Source organism: Chelonoidis abingdonii, chromosome 5 (assembly GCF_003597395.2).
Source record: "Chelonoidis abingdonii isolate Lonesome George chromosome 5, CheloAbing_2.0, whole genome shotgun sequence".
Classification (NCBI taxonomy): domain Eukaryota; kingdom Metazoa; phylum Chordata; order Testudines; family Testudinidae; genus Chelonoidis; species Chelonoidis abingdonii.
In genome coordinates this window covers 129,901,167-129,913,443 of record NC_133773.1, presented here as the reverse complement: position 1 = coordinate 129,913,443, position 12,277 = coordinate 129,901,167, and positions in this window count along the sequence as shown.

Here is a 12,277-nt window from a genome sequence, read left to right as displayed (position 1 = left end):
GCTACAAAATGAACAGAAATGTTCTTCAGAAGAGAGTGCGATAGGTCCATACAAAGCCCACCGAATATCTATCCTGTATCTGTCTCTCCTCTCCTCTCCTCTCCAGGCATATCTGGAAATAAATAGGATGGCTGCTGCTTTTCTGAGAAGTCGATGAAAGATTCCTTCCCCAACTCTTGCAGGCTACAGTTTCTGGTATATAATGAAGAACTGCATGTTCGTTGTCTTAACTACAAGACCCTATCAAAGCATATATCTATCTATGGTACGTATATGCCCCCCACTATCAGAGTATCTGAAGCCCTAACCACATCCCCGTGAGGCCAGGCAGCGCTATTATATCCATTGTGCAGATGGGGAACTGAGGCACAGAGCAACTAAGTCACTTGCCCAAGGTGACACTAGAAAACTGATGTGGAGCAGAGAATTAAACCCAGGACTCCCAAGTGCCAGGCCAGGAATTTAAATTCCTTCCCTTAGCAATACAGCACATAAGACACAAATTATAAGATATCTGAAGCAAAAACTACTAAGTCAGCTTTTGTTTTTGTTTTTGTTTTTACAGGAAGAGGATTAAAGAAAAAGTTTGTGAAGAAGAAAGAAAAATAGAAGTGAAGGTAAAATGGCAGGGCATGGTAAGACGTGTCCTGCCCATAGTGTTTTTCTAGAATTTCTCATGTTGAGGTCTCATTTATCCTACAAACAGTTTGGCCAACCATGAAACAGAACTATGAAACGAAGTGATCTAAAACATTTTGTCTTCATGTTTTGTTCAGCATTTAGATTTTACATTCTTGCTTTGTTTCTCTGTCTTCCCACTCCCTTTCTGAAATGAAATAGCCTAAGGAAAAGAGTGCCAGATGGTGACCATCAGAGATTCTTAAAGAATGAATGAAATCAGATTCATTGGAAATACAGAGGGAAAGCATTTAGTGAATAGTTAATGGGTAGGAAAGAATGAGGAAGTAAAAAGATGAACTTTACTACAAACAAAACAAAACAACAAAAACCTCTGGTGTCTCAAACACGGAAAAGATCTTGTCATGTGGACCTGCGACTGGGTTGGTTTGACCTGTTTGACTTTGGTCTGGTGAATTGGACCAAAATGTTTAGTATCAATCATTTAGGTTCGATGTTAATCTGCATCTTCCAACAGTACGATATTGCCTCACAGGAGTTGTAGTCTGGGCACTTTGTGCCCCAATTCTCTCCTAAGAGCTGGACTCCTTGGCTGGACTATATCTCCCATGATGCACAACAGACTCTCATCTGACCAATTTGCCTGATATATGATGGAATTTTATTTACAGGAAGCCTAGATGTTAGAATAAAAGAAGAGGAATGCATTACAGTCTCTTCCCACCTAAGCCTAGTGAAAGCAATGACATAAGGGAGTGGTTTGGCTCATTGTTTGAGGACTTCTGTCTCCTTAATTTAGCTTTAAATTCACGAAGGTCTCTTTCTGACTATGTGGCCATCTTCTCTGCCCAGTCCTCAAACCTGCTGGTCCTGGAATGATTTTGGAGAATGCAACCTAGTTGCTGCACTTCAAAATCCTCATGTCTTTTAGACTCATTTGCTCCTTCTGTCACATTCTTATGACAGAGAGGAACAGATAGGACAACATTAATAAACATTTATTTCTGGATGTTACAATTGTTACCTGTTTAATAGTTCTAGCTACAGTACAGATCAGTCAAGGTGAAATCCTGTTTACACGAGATGTAGAAGTTAATGAGGGTCAGAACACAGTGTGAGACCAGTGGAAAATGAATGTACATGTTCAACATTTGTGGGTTTGGATAGTAGGAATGTACTTGTAAAAACAATTTTGCTTTATAAAAGAATCATTGTTCAGACATACACAGAAATAGTTGTAGATTCCATTTGTCAGATTTCCCCAGTCTGGGTAAGTTCTGCCAGTAAAAAAGGTAAATGCATGATGTGGGTAACTAGCCTGATATCAATGCCGGGCAAAGTGATGGAAAGTCAGATATAAAATAAAATTGGTCAAGAATTAAAGGTGTGTAGCATTATTAATGCCAATCAACATGGTTTGATAAAAATAATTGTTATAATAGCCTTAGATCTTTGTAAGGCATTTGACTTAATCCTATAACACTATATAACACTGAGGTAAAAATAATTAATACTATATAAAATCAATATAGCCCATTTCACATGGATTAAAAACTGGTTAACTGATAGATCTCAAATTGTATTTGTAAATGGGGATTCATCATCCAGTGGGGGTATTTCTACAAGGGTCTCACAGGGATCACTTCTTGGCCTAATGCTATTCTTTTTTTTTTTCCAGATGAAACAAAAGTTGGTATATTGGTAAATAATGATGGAGTAGCTCAATTGTATTGTCTAACCAAAATTATTTGTTAAGATGGGTTCGTTTGAACAATATGCATTTTAACACAGCCAAATGCAAGGTCATATATTTAGAATATACATAAGAACAAAAGAACGGCCATACTGCATCAGATCAAAGGTCCATCTAGCCCAGTATTCTGTCTTCTGACAATGGCCAATGCCATGTGCCCCAAAGGGAATGAACAGAACCGGTAATCCCCTTATGAAAGCAAAATGCATCTCAAAGCTACTTTCTGAACTGTGCAAAATGTTGGTGATACCTAAAGTGAAGCTAAACTCACCAGGGTTTAATTTTTATTCCAAACTCAGGTCAGGGTTGTCAAATGATTCACAAATTTTCCCCACATAGTCAGGTCCAATGTCACACAAACAAGGTCCGATAAATGTTTTCTATCATGTAAAATTTGCCACTTCAACATGAACCCAAGTGAAATTCTGTTGTTTCTATGGAGCTTCCCTTTGGGACCTGGAGTTGATCAAGCTTGAAACTCAGCTCAGAAATCTGGGTCTTTGTGAAGTAAGAACATAAGAACGACCGTACTGGGTCAGACCAAAAGTTCATCTAGCCCAGTATCCTGTCTTCCGACAGTGGTCAATGCCAGGTGCCCCAGAGGGAATGAACAGAACAGGTAATCATAGTGATCCATCCCCTGTTGCCCATTCCCAGCTTCTGGCAAACAGAGGCTAAAGACACCAACCCTGCTCATGCTGGCAAGTAGCCACTGATGAAACTATGCCCCATGAACTTACCTACTTCTTTTTTGAACCCTGTTATATTCTTGGCCTTCACAACATCCTCCGCAAGGAGTTCCACAGATTGACTGTGCATTGTGTGAAAAAATACTTCCTTTTGTTTGTTTTAAACCTGCTGCCTATTAATTTCATTTGGTGGCTCCTAATTCTTGTGTTATGAGAAGGAGTAAATAACACTTCCTTATTCACTTTCTCCATACCAGTCATGGTTTTACAGAACTCTATCATATCCCCCTTAGTCATCTCTTTTCCAAGCTGACAGGTGCCAGTGTTATTAATCATTCCTCAGATCAGGGGTCCCCAACGCTGGATCTTATTGCGCCTGCATCCTGGCCCCCGGGAGAGCACCCACCAAAATGCCGCAGCGGCATTTTGGCGGGGACGCCTCTCGATGATGATACTTGTCGCCAACAAGTAATGTCATCGAGAGGCATTGCCCCCGAATTTCAGCGCAGATTCCTCTTGATGACGTTGCTTGTCAATGGCAAGTGACATCATTGAGAGGCATCGCTGCCAAAATGCCACCAAAATTCGGTGGCATTTCGGTGGGTGCTCCACCGCCGCAGTGGTCCTTCGGCTGGCGCCCACCAGCCAGAAAGGTTGGGGACCACTGCCTCAGATAGAAGCCGTTCCATACCCCTCATCATTTTTGTTGCCCTTTTCTGAACCTTTTCTGATTCCCATATATCTTTTTTGAGATGAGGTTACCACATCGGCACACTGTATTCAAGATGTGGACGTACCATGGATTTATATAGGGGCAATATTGTATTTTCTGTCTTATTATCTATCCCTTTCTTAATGATTCCCAACATTCTGTTCTCTTTTTTGACCGCCGCTTTACACTGAGTGGTTGTTTTCAGAGAACTAGCAACAACTCCTCCAGGGTCTCTTTCATGAGTGGTAATAGCTAATTTAGAATACATCATTGTATAGGTATAGTGAGGATTATGTTTTCCAATGTGCATTACTTTGTATTTATCAACATTGAATTTCATCTGCCATTTTGTTGTCCAGTCACCCAGTTTTGTGAGATCCTTTTGTAGCTCTTTGCAGTCTGCTTGGGACTTAACTATCTTGAGTAGTTTTATATCATCTGCAAATTTTGCCACCTCACTGTTTAGCCCTTTTTACAGATCATTTATGAATATGTTGAATAGGACGGGTCCCAGTACAGACCCCTGGGAAACATCACTATTTACCTCTCTACATTCTGAAAACTGACCATTTATTCTTACACTTTGTTTCCTATCTTTTAACCAGTTACCAATCCATGAGATGACCTTCTTTCTTATCCCATGACAGTTTACTTTGCTTATGAGCCTTTGGTGAGGGACCTTGTTAAAGGTTTTCTGAAAATTGTTACATAGTGTACATAAGTACACTATGTCCACTGGATCCCCCTTGTCCACATGCTTATTGACCCCCTCAAAGAATTCTAGTAGATTGGTGAGGCATGATTTCCCTTTACAAAAACCATGTTGACTTTTCCCCAACAAATTATGTTCATATATCTGTCTGACAATTCTGTTCTTTACTATAGTTTCTACTAGTTTGCCCAGTACTGAAGTCAGGCTTACTGGCCTGTAATTACCAGAATCACCTCTGGAGCCCATTTTAAAAATTAGCGTCACATTAGCTATCCTCCAGTCTTCTGGTACAGACGCTGGTTTCAATGATAGGTTATAAACTACAGTTGGTAGCTCTGCAATTTCACGTTTGAGTCATGATGACTTATTACTGTTTAGTTTATCAATTTGTTCCAAAACCTCCTCTAATGACAACTCAATTTGCAAGAGTTCCTCAAATCTGTCACCTGCGTAGAATAGCTCAGGTTTGGGAATCTCCCTCACATCCTCAGCTGTGAAGACCAATGCGAAGAATTCATTTAGTTTCTCCGCAATGGCCTTATCATCCTTGAGTGCTCCTTTAGCATCTCGATTGTCCAGTCACCCCACTGATTGTGTAGCAGGCTTTCTGCTTCTGATATACTTAAAAACTTTTTTGCTATTACTTTTTGAGTCTTTGGTTAGCTGTTCAAATTTTTTTTGCCTTTCCTAATTATATTTTTACACTTCATTTGCCAGAGTTTATGTTCTTTTCTATTTTCCTCATTAGGATTTATCTTCCGCTTTTTCAAGGACACATTTTTGCGTCTCACTGCTTTTTTTACTTTATTGTTTAGCCACAGTGGCCCTTTTTTGTTTACTATGTTTTTTAATTTGGGGAATACGTTTAAGTTGAGCCTCTATTATGGTGTCTTTAAAAGTTTCCATGCAGCTTGCAGGGATTTCACTTTTGGTGCTGTACCTTTTAATTTCTGTTTCACTGACTTCCTCATTTTTGTGAAATTAAATGCTACAGTGTTGGGCTGCTGTGGTGTTTTCCTTGCCACAGGGATGTTAAATTTAATTATATTATGGTCACTATTACCAAGTGGTTCAGCTATATTCACCTCTTGGACCAGATCCTGTGCTCCACTTAGGACTAAATCAAGAATTGCCTCTCCTCTTGTGGGTTCCAGGACCAGCTACTCCAAGAAGCAGTCATTTAAAGTGTCAAGAAACTTTATCTCTGCATCCCGTCCTGAACCCAGTCAATATGGGGATAGTTGAAATGGGAGATTTCAACTATCCCCATATTGACTGGGTTCAGGATGGGATGCAGAGATAAAGTTTCTTGACACTTTAAATGACTGAGCTTTTCACAGTTACTAGCACCATCCTGGTCAGGTGGTCAGTAATATATCCCTACCGTTATATTCTTATTATTAGAGCATGGAATTACTATCCATAGAGATTCTATGGTACAATTTGGTTCATTTAAGATTTTACTTCATTTGATTCTATGCTTTCCTTCACAAATAATGCCATTCCCCCACCAGGATGACCTGTTCTGTCCCTCCGATATATTTTGTACCCTGGTATTACTTTGTCCCACTGATTATCCTCATTCCACCAATTTTCTGTAATGTCTATTATATCAATATCCTCATTTAATATGAGGCACTCTAGTTCACTCATCTTATTATTTAGACTTCTAGCATTGGTATATACGCACTTTTAAAACTTGTCACTGTTTGTGACATTACATGATGTAATTGAATGGGACTCTTTCATTTGATTGGTTTCAGGGTAGCAGCCGTGTTAGTCTGTATCTGCAAAAAGAACAGGAGTACTTGTGGCACCTTAGAGACTAACACATTTATTTCAGCATGAGCTTTCATGAGCTACAGCTCACTTCTTCGGATGCATAGAATAGAACACACAGACAGGAGATATTTATACATACAGAGAACATGAAAAGGTGGAGTATGTAATCAAAACAGAGTCTATCACTCTGAGATGAGCTCACTCATCAGCTAGGAAAAAAAAAACAAAACAAACTTTTGAAGTGATACAATTAAGATGACCCATAGAAGGTGTGAGGAGAACTTAACATAGGGAAATAGATTCAATTAGTGTAATGACCCAACCATTCCCAGTCTCTGTTTAGGCCTGAGTTAATTGTATCTAATTTGCATATTAATTCGAGTTCAGCAGTCTCTCTTTGGAGTCTGTTTTTGAAGTTTTTTTGTTTCAGAATTGCCACCTTCAAGTCTGTCACTGAGTGGTTAAGGAGGTTGAAGTGTTCTCCCACTGGTTTTTGAATGTTATGATTCCTGATGTCAGATTTGTGTCCATTTATTCTTTTGCATAGAGACTGTCTGGTTTGGCCAAGGTACATGGCAGAGGGACTCTTCCTGTTGGTATACATACTTCCACCTTTTCATGTTCACGAAAGCTCATGCTGAAATAAATTTGTTAGTTTCTAAGGTGCCACAAGTACTCCTGTTCTTTTTTCATTTGATTGTTTCTTATCAGATCCTACCCGTATTTTATCATCTTCACTAGAAACAAAGAATGTAGCCCACACTTACAAGATGGGGGACTATATCCTGGAATGCAGTGATCCTGAAAAGGATATAGAGGTATTGTTTGATTACCAGTTGAACATGATTGCTGCAGCTTAGGATATGTCTACACTTAAAGCACTATAGAGGCACCGCTGTAGCACTTTGGTGTAGACACTATCTATTCTATGCTGACAAGAGGGGTTCTCTCATTGGCATATGGAGTCCACCTTCCATCAGCCTAGCACTGTCTACACTATGGGTTAGATCAACATAGCTACATTTCTAAGGGGTGTGGATTTTCCACACTTCTCAGAGATGTAGCTGTACTGATGTAAGTTCCCAGTGTAGACCAGCCTAAGAGTGCAAACACAATTCTTAGATGTGTAAACAGGGTTATATCAAGTAGGAATAGGCTGGTTACGTTACCTCTGCATATAGCATTAGGAGACAGTAAAAAGTTGAAAAATTGGAAAGGTTTCAGAAAAGAGTTACAAGACTCCTCATCTAAGTCAGGAAAACCTGCTTTACAGTGAGAGACTGAAGAAATTCCATGTATTTAGTTTATCCAAGGGAAGGTTAAGAGGTGACTTGATCAGGGTGTGCAAGTACCTATGCTGGGAAGAGATTTCTGATAAATAAATGGCTCTTTAATTTACAGAAAAAGGCATAATGAGATCCAGTGGTTGGAAGTTGAAGTTAGACAAATTCAGACTAGAAATAAGGCAGACATTTTAACAGCGAGAGAAATCAGCTATTGCAGTGGTTTTGGATCTTTTATCTGTGGACCTCGGGGGGGTCCATAGATTGTGTCTAAGATTTCCAAAGGGGTTGGCACCTCCATTTGAAATTTTTTAGGGGTCTGCAAATGAAAAAAGGCCCTTCTGGCCTTATTCTATGAATCTCTCTCTCTCTACTTATGTTCTCCAAGGTACCTATCAGTATACTATCTAAACATATTACCCTACATTTCCCAAAGTAAATAGCTATTTTGGTGCTCCCATTTTTTTCCCCAACTGAAACACCTTAAAGAAGCTGATTTTCAGATAGCACTGAGCAACTTGTCTGATAATCAGGCCTCTTTAAGGTGTGTCCAATTGGGGTCCCAAAAATTGAGGTACCAAAAATCACTAATTGCGTTTGAAAATGTGGGTCATCGTAAATAGTCATCAGTAATTGTACCCAAAGCATAACCCTTGTAACAAAGAGCCTGTTTCTCCTCGCAGACCTGTGTAAATATGGAGCCAGTGGAGTTACACTGCTGTGAAATTAGAGGGTAATTTGTTCCAAGGAAAGACTTTCATAAACATGGCTTCATTAAAAATATATAATGGTTGTTGTTTTTATAAAAGCAACAGGATTATTTATTTATTTATTTATTTGTTTGTTTGTTTAGCAAAACACGGTGGTGATTGTATATTGGACAGATTATAAACCCCTTATTCACACTGCTGAGCAGTCCCATTGAAATGAACAGGAATGCTCCCCGGGATAACTGATCAATAGCTAGGGGTTCATAAGCTGTTCATTGTTCACTGTGTACCCTTAGAAAGTCTTTCCATTATGACTGTGAATACAGTTTTCTACTCATCCTAAAACCCACCACTTCAGTTTGCTGAGCAAACAGAGGTTTCCCTGAAAAAGGCTACATTTATTTAAAGCTAAATTAGTGAAAATATGCCAAGTAAAAAGTGAAAAATGGTCTGTTTGCAGAACTATTCTGATTCGTGTCAAAATTGACCAATTTCACTTGAAATGTAAACATTTCTTCCTCACAGTTCTATCCCAATCTCCAGAACATGAATATGCATTCTTTTAAAATGCATGCATAATTATTAGTGAAGATGATGGCTTTAAAAATCTGCCTTAAAGCACAAGCTTTCTTTCCCTCATTAGAAGCATAATTGAGAAATGCCTTGCAAAGAATCTGATAAATGAATATGTATGGGTGTTTTACATGTTGCAACATATTGGCAGTCACTCCTAATTTAAGGTGGGATGCAGATAGCAAACTTCATAATGTAAAACAGGATCTAATCTCTTGCTAATACAAATTCATATTCCATATTGTATATCAGGCTGTTGAAGTTTAAAATGCTGCGGCAGTACTAACGTTGGCATTCCAGAGATATTTGTTAACATTTCTCTTGAGACTGCTCATATGCACTCACCCTCCTAGAGATAGCATGAGGCTCAAAATGAATTTGTCGGTGAGGCTTCAGAGCCCTATTCTATTCATATACGGTTTCATTTTTCTCAACATGACCTTTGGTTCTCAGCAGCAACGGCTTTGGTTTACTACTGGTTTAGAAGCAGCAGCTCTAAGAGAAAATGAGTCCATGTCTTTTTTAGCGCTTAAACTGTGGTCTTGTAGTGAACGCAGAGATCATATCTCCCTCACAAAGTGATATACACAGGTTAAAGGATGTCTGCCCTGTTTCATGAGAAATGCAGATCTGTCTTGGACTGCTGCTTGATTTCAATAAAAATGAATAGGGAAACATGGAAATGTGCAGTGATGGGAAACTTCATGGATAGTAGAACTTACTGTTTTTATTATCCAGAGGGGAAAAGGAATTTAGTAAAAGGAGTATTGGGATACTTTGAGTTGCTCATGGTGAAAAATATTTAAAAACATGAAAAGCCTTTTAAAAAATGCTTTTAATAATATGGAATAATGCAGGTAATGAAAATAGTGATGATTATTATATTGTTAATTTATATTTAGCCTTGTTTTATTACAACAGTGACCACTGCCATTAAGATTGCAAAACAGTTTCCATTATAATCCTATTTTCACAACCCATTCTTGAATGTAAAATACATGGAATGATATTTTTGTCCAAAGATGAGGTAGGTAGCTAGCTATTTTTATATTTTATTTATTAAAATTAGCTCTTAATAATATGCAATAATGATAATGAAAGTATAGTTGTAATGATGCCATATTGCTAATTGGATATAATTGTTATTTATATCAAATGCTGCTAGTGACGTCTGTGTTTTAGTTACAGGAGAATGGAGAAAAATATATATACATTTTGCATAATAATGTATTCCAGCCACCTTTAAGAGCCACCACCTCCACCAGAAAAATCAGAGCTATTGCACAAATGGCTGAAGTTTGAACCAGTGTTGGCATAGTACTCCTATGGGACTTGTACTTTTGCTTGGTGTAAAAAAAATAAAAAAAAAAAAATTCCTCAAGCCATAGGAATTTGAAAGTTATATACAGAACCTAACTACATTTTCTACTGCTCAGGCCTACAGGAGTTAAAAAAAAATGATGCGCAGTGCACGTGCTTGCAGCTAGTTAAGTGCCCAGTCCTACAAACACTGATACATCTGAGTAACTTTGCTCCTATGAGTAGACCAGTTCAGGTCAGTGGGACTACTCACAGAAGTAATTATTTCCATGTACCAGTGTGTGCAGGATTGGGGTACAATAATAGCAGTGTTGTTCAAAAGCCAGAGGAGTTTATAAGATGTACAAGCTGAATAAGCCAATAGCTGTGGAGTAAGAAACTCAAAAGATGTGGAAATCAAATACGTGCATAGAGAGGAGAGTAACATTTGCTGGCAAGGCTTGTAATATGTGCAACTGATTGCCTCTAGATTTTCTGGTGGGTCTGTCCTTCCTTTTTCTGGTCCCCAAACCTCCTTCAAAGCCCTTAAAAAAACAACTACAAAATACATACTAATGCCCTGTTAAGGTTATGAGACAAAGTCCTCAAAAATCAGGACATTTCAGAATATAAGCTTGCTCCAGGAATGTGAATTTAGGCACGTTGAACTTACCTGTGATACTTTCTAATCCTCTCTTCCATATGGAAGCTTTCTATTCCCAGGGCTATTTTAGCCTAGCCAGTACCATGGACTTTCCATCAGATGAGAATAGCCAGAGTGCAGTAGCAATCTGGCCAAGCCTCTTGCTACCCTTAGCATGCCCACTAGGCTGAGGCTAGGGGGAGAGGGTGTTGCAAGCTGAGAAATTCCCTGTTGCAGGGGGGGAATTCTAGCTGGCCAAATTCCAGCCACTTTGCACCACTCTTGCAGCACAAAAAGGCAAGAACAAAGCTGAGAATCTGTCTACTTGCTTTCATGATCACAGAATAATTCATGTATTTTTCCTGTCCTCTCAAAGGCAGAGAAGTTTGGCAAAAGCATATATACAAGATATGAAGCCTGTTTTTTCCCCTCATTTCTATTGCTTTTACACTGTGTAACAGGGTGCTGGCCAGGATACAGGGTTCTGGCTTTTTCAGGATCCAAGGGCCAGCAAATGTGGTTGGTGGCCCGGATATGGAGGAGACCCTGGCATGGCTGGTCAAACAGCAGGCCCTGCAGAGTTTTCAGCAGTCTCAGCAGTCTCACCAGTCCATGAGAGGCTTTACTGACCTGGCAAGCAGAGCAACAGCAGAGTTTGTGAGGCTTCATATGGGAGCAGATTGGTGTGCAACAACAGCTCCTGCAAGGAGTGGTGAGTCCTGCGGCAGGAGAGGGCATCTGACTGCCAGGCTGGGGACTCTGTAAAATGAGCCTGGCAGATGATCCAGATGCCTTTCTCAGGACCTTTGAGCAGGTAGCCATGGGCGCCAGGTTGGAGAGGGCAACCTGGGCTCTCCAACTGGCTCCATACCTGACTGGATTGGCTCATGTGGTCTATATGGCCTTGAGCAACGAACAAACCCAGAACTATGAGGAGGTGAGGGCAGCCATTCTAGACTGGGTGGGCCTGTCGACAGAACTGTACCACCATAAGTTCCAGGCGGCCTGATGGATGGCAGCATTGCAGCCCCGGGCATATGCCTAGAGGCTAATGGACCGGGCCACATTCTGACTGAGGCCGGAGACGCACACGGTGGGAGAAATGATGCATGCATTGGTCCTAGAACAATTGCTGCAGAGCCTCCCTAAGAACATATGTGTCTGGGTGAGGCATCACCAGCTGGTCACCGTTGAGGCAGCGGTCAGGTTGACCTAGGAATATATTGAGGCAGAGGGTCACTGGAGGGAGGACCGATTCCAGAAAGACAAGGATGCAGGGAAGAAATTGGATGAACCTTTTTCCGGGAAAGGCCCGGAGAGAAAGGGGGAGCCCCGAGGAGCACCTGAGAGGCCCACCAACCTTGTTTGCTGGCAGTGTGGGAGACCTGGACACACCTGGACTGCCCTGATATGGAGTGTGGGTGGGCTGAGTTTTGTGGCTGGACTCAAATTGGGGGGCGAAAAGGGGCACAGAAACTGTCC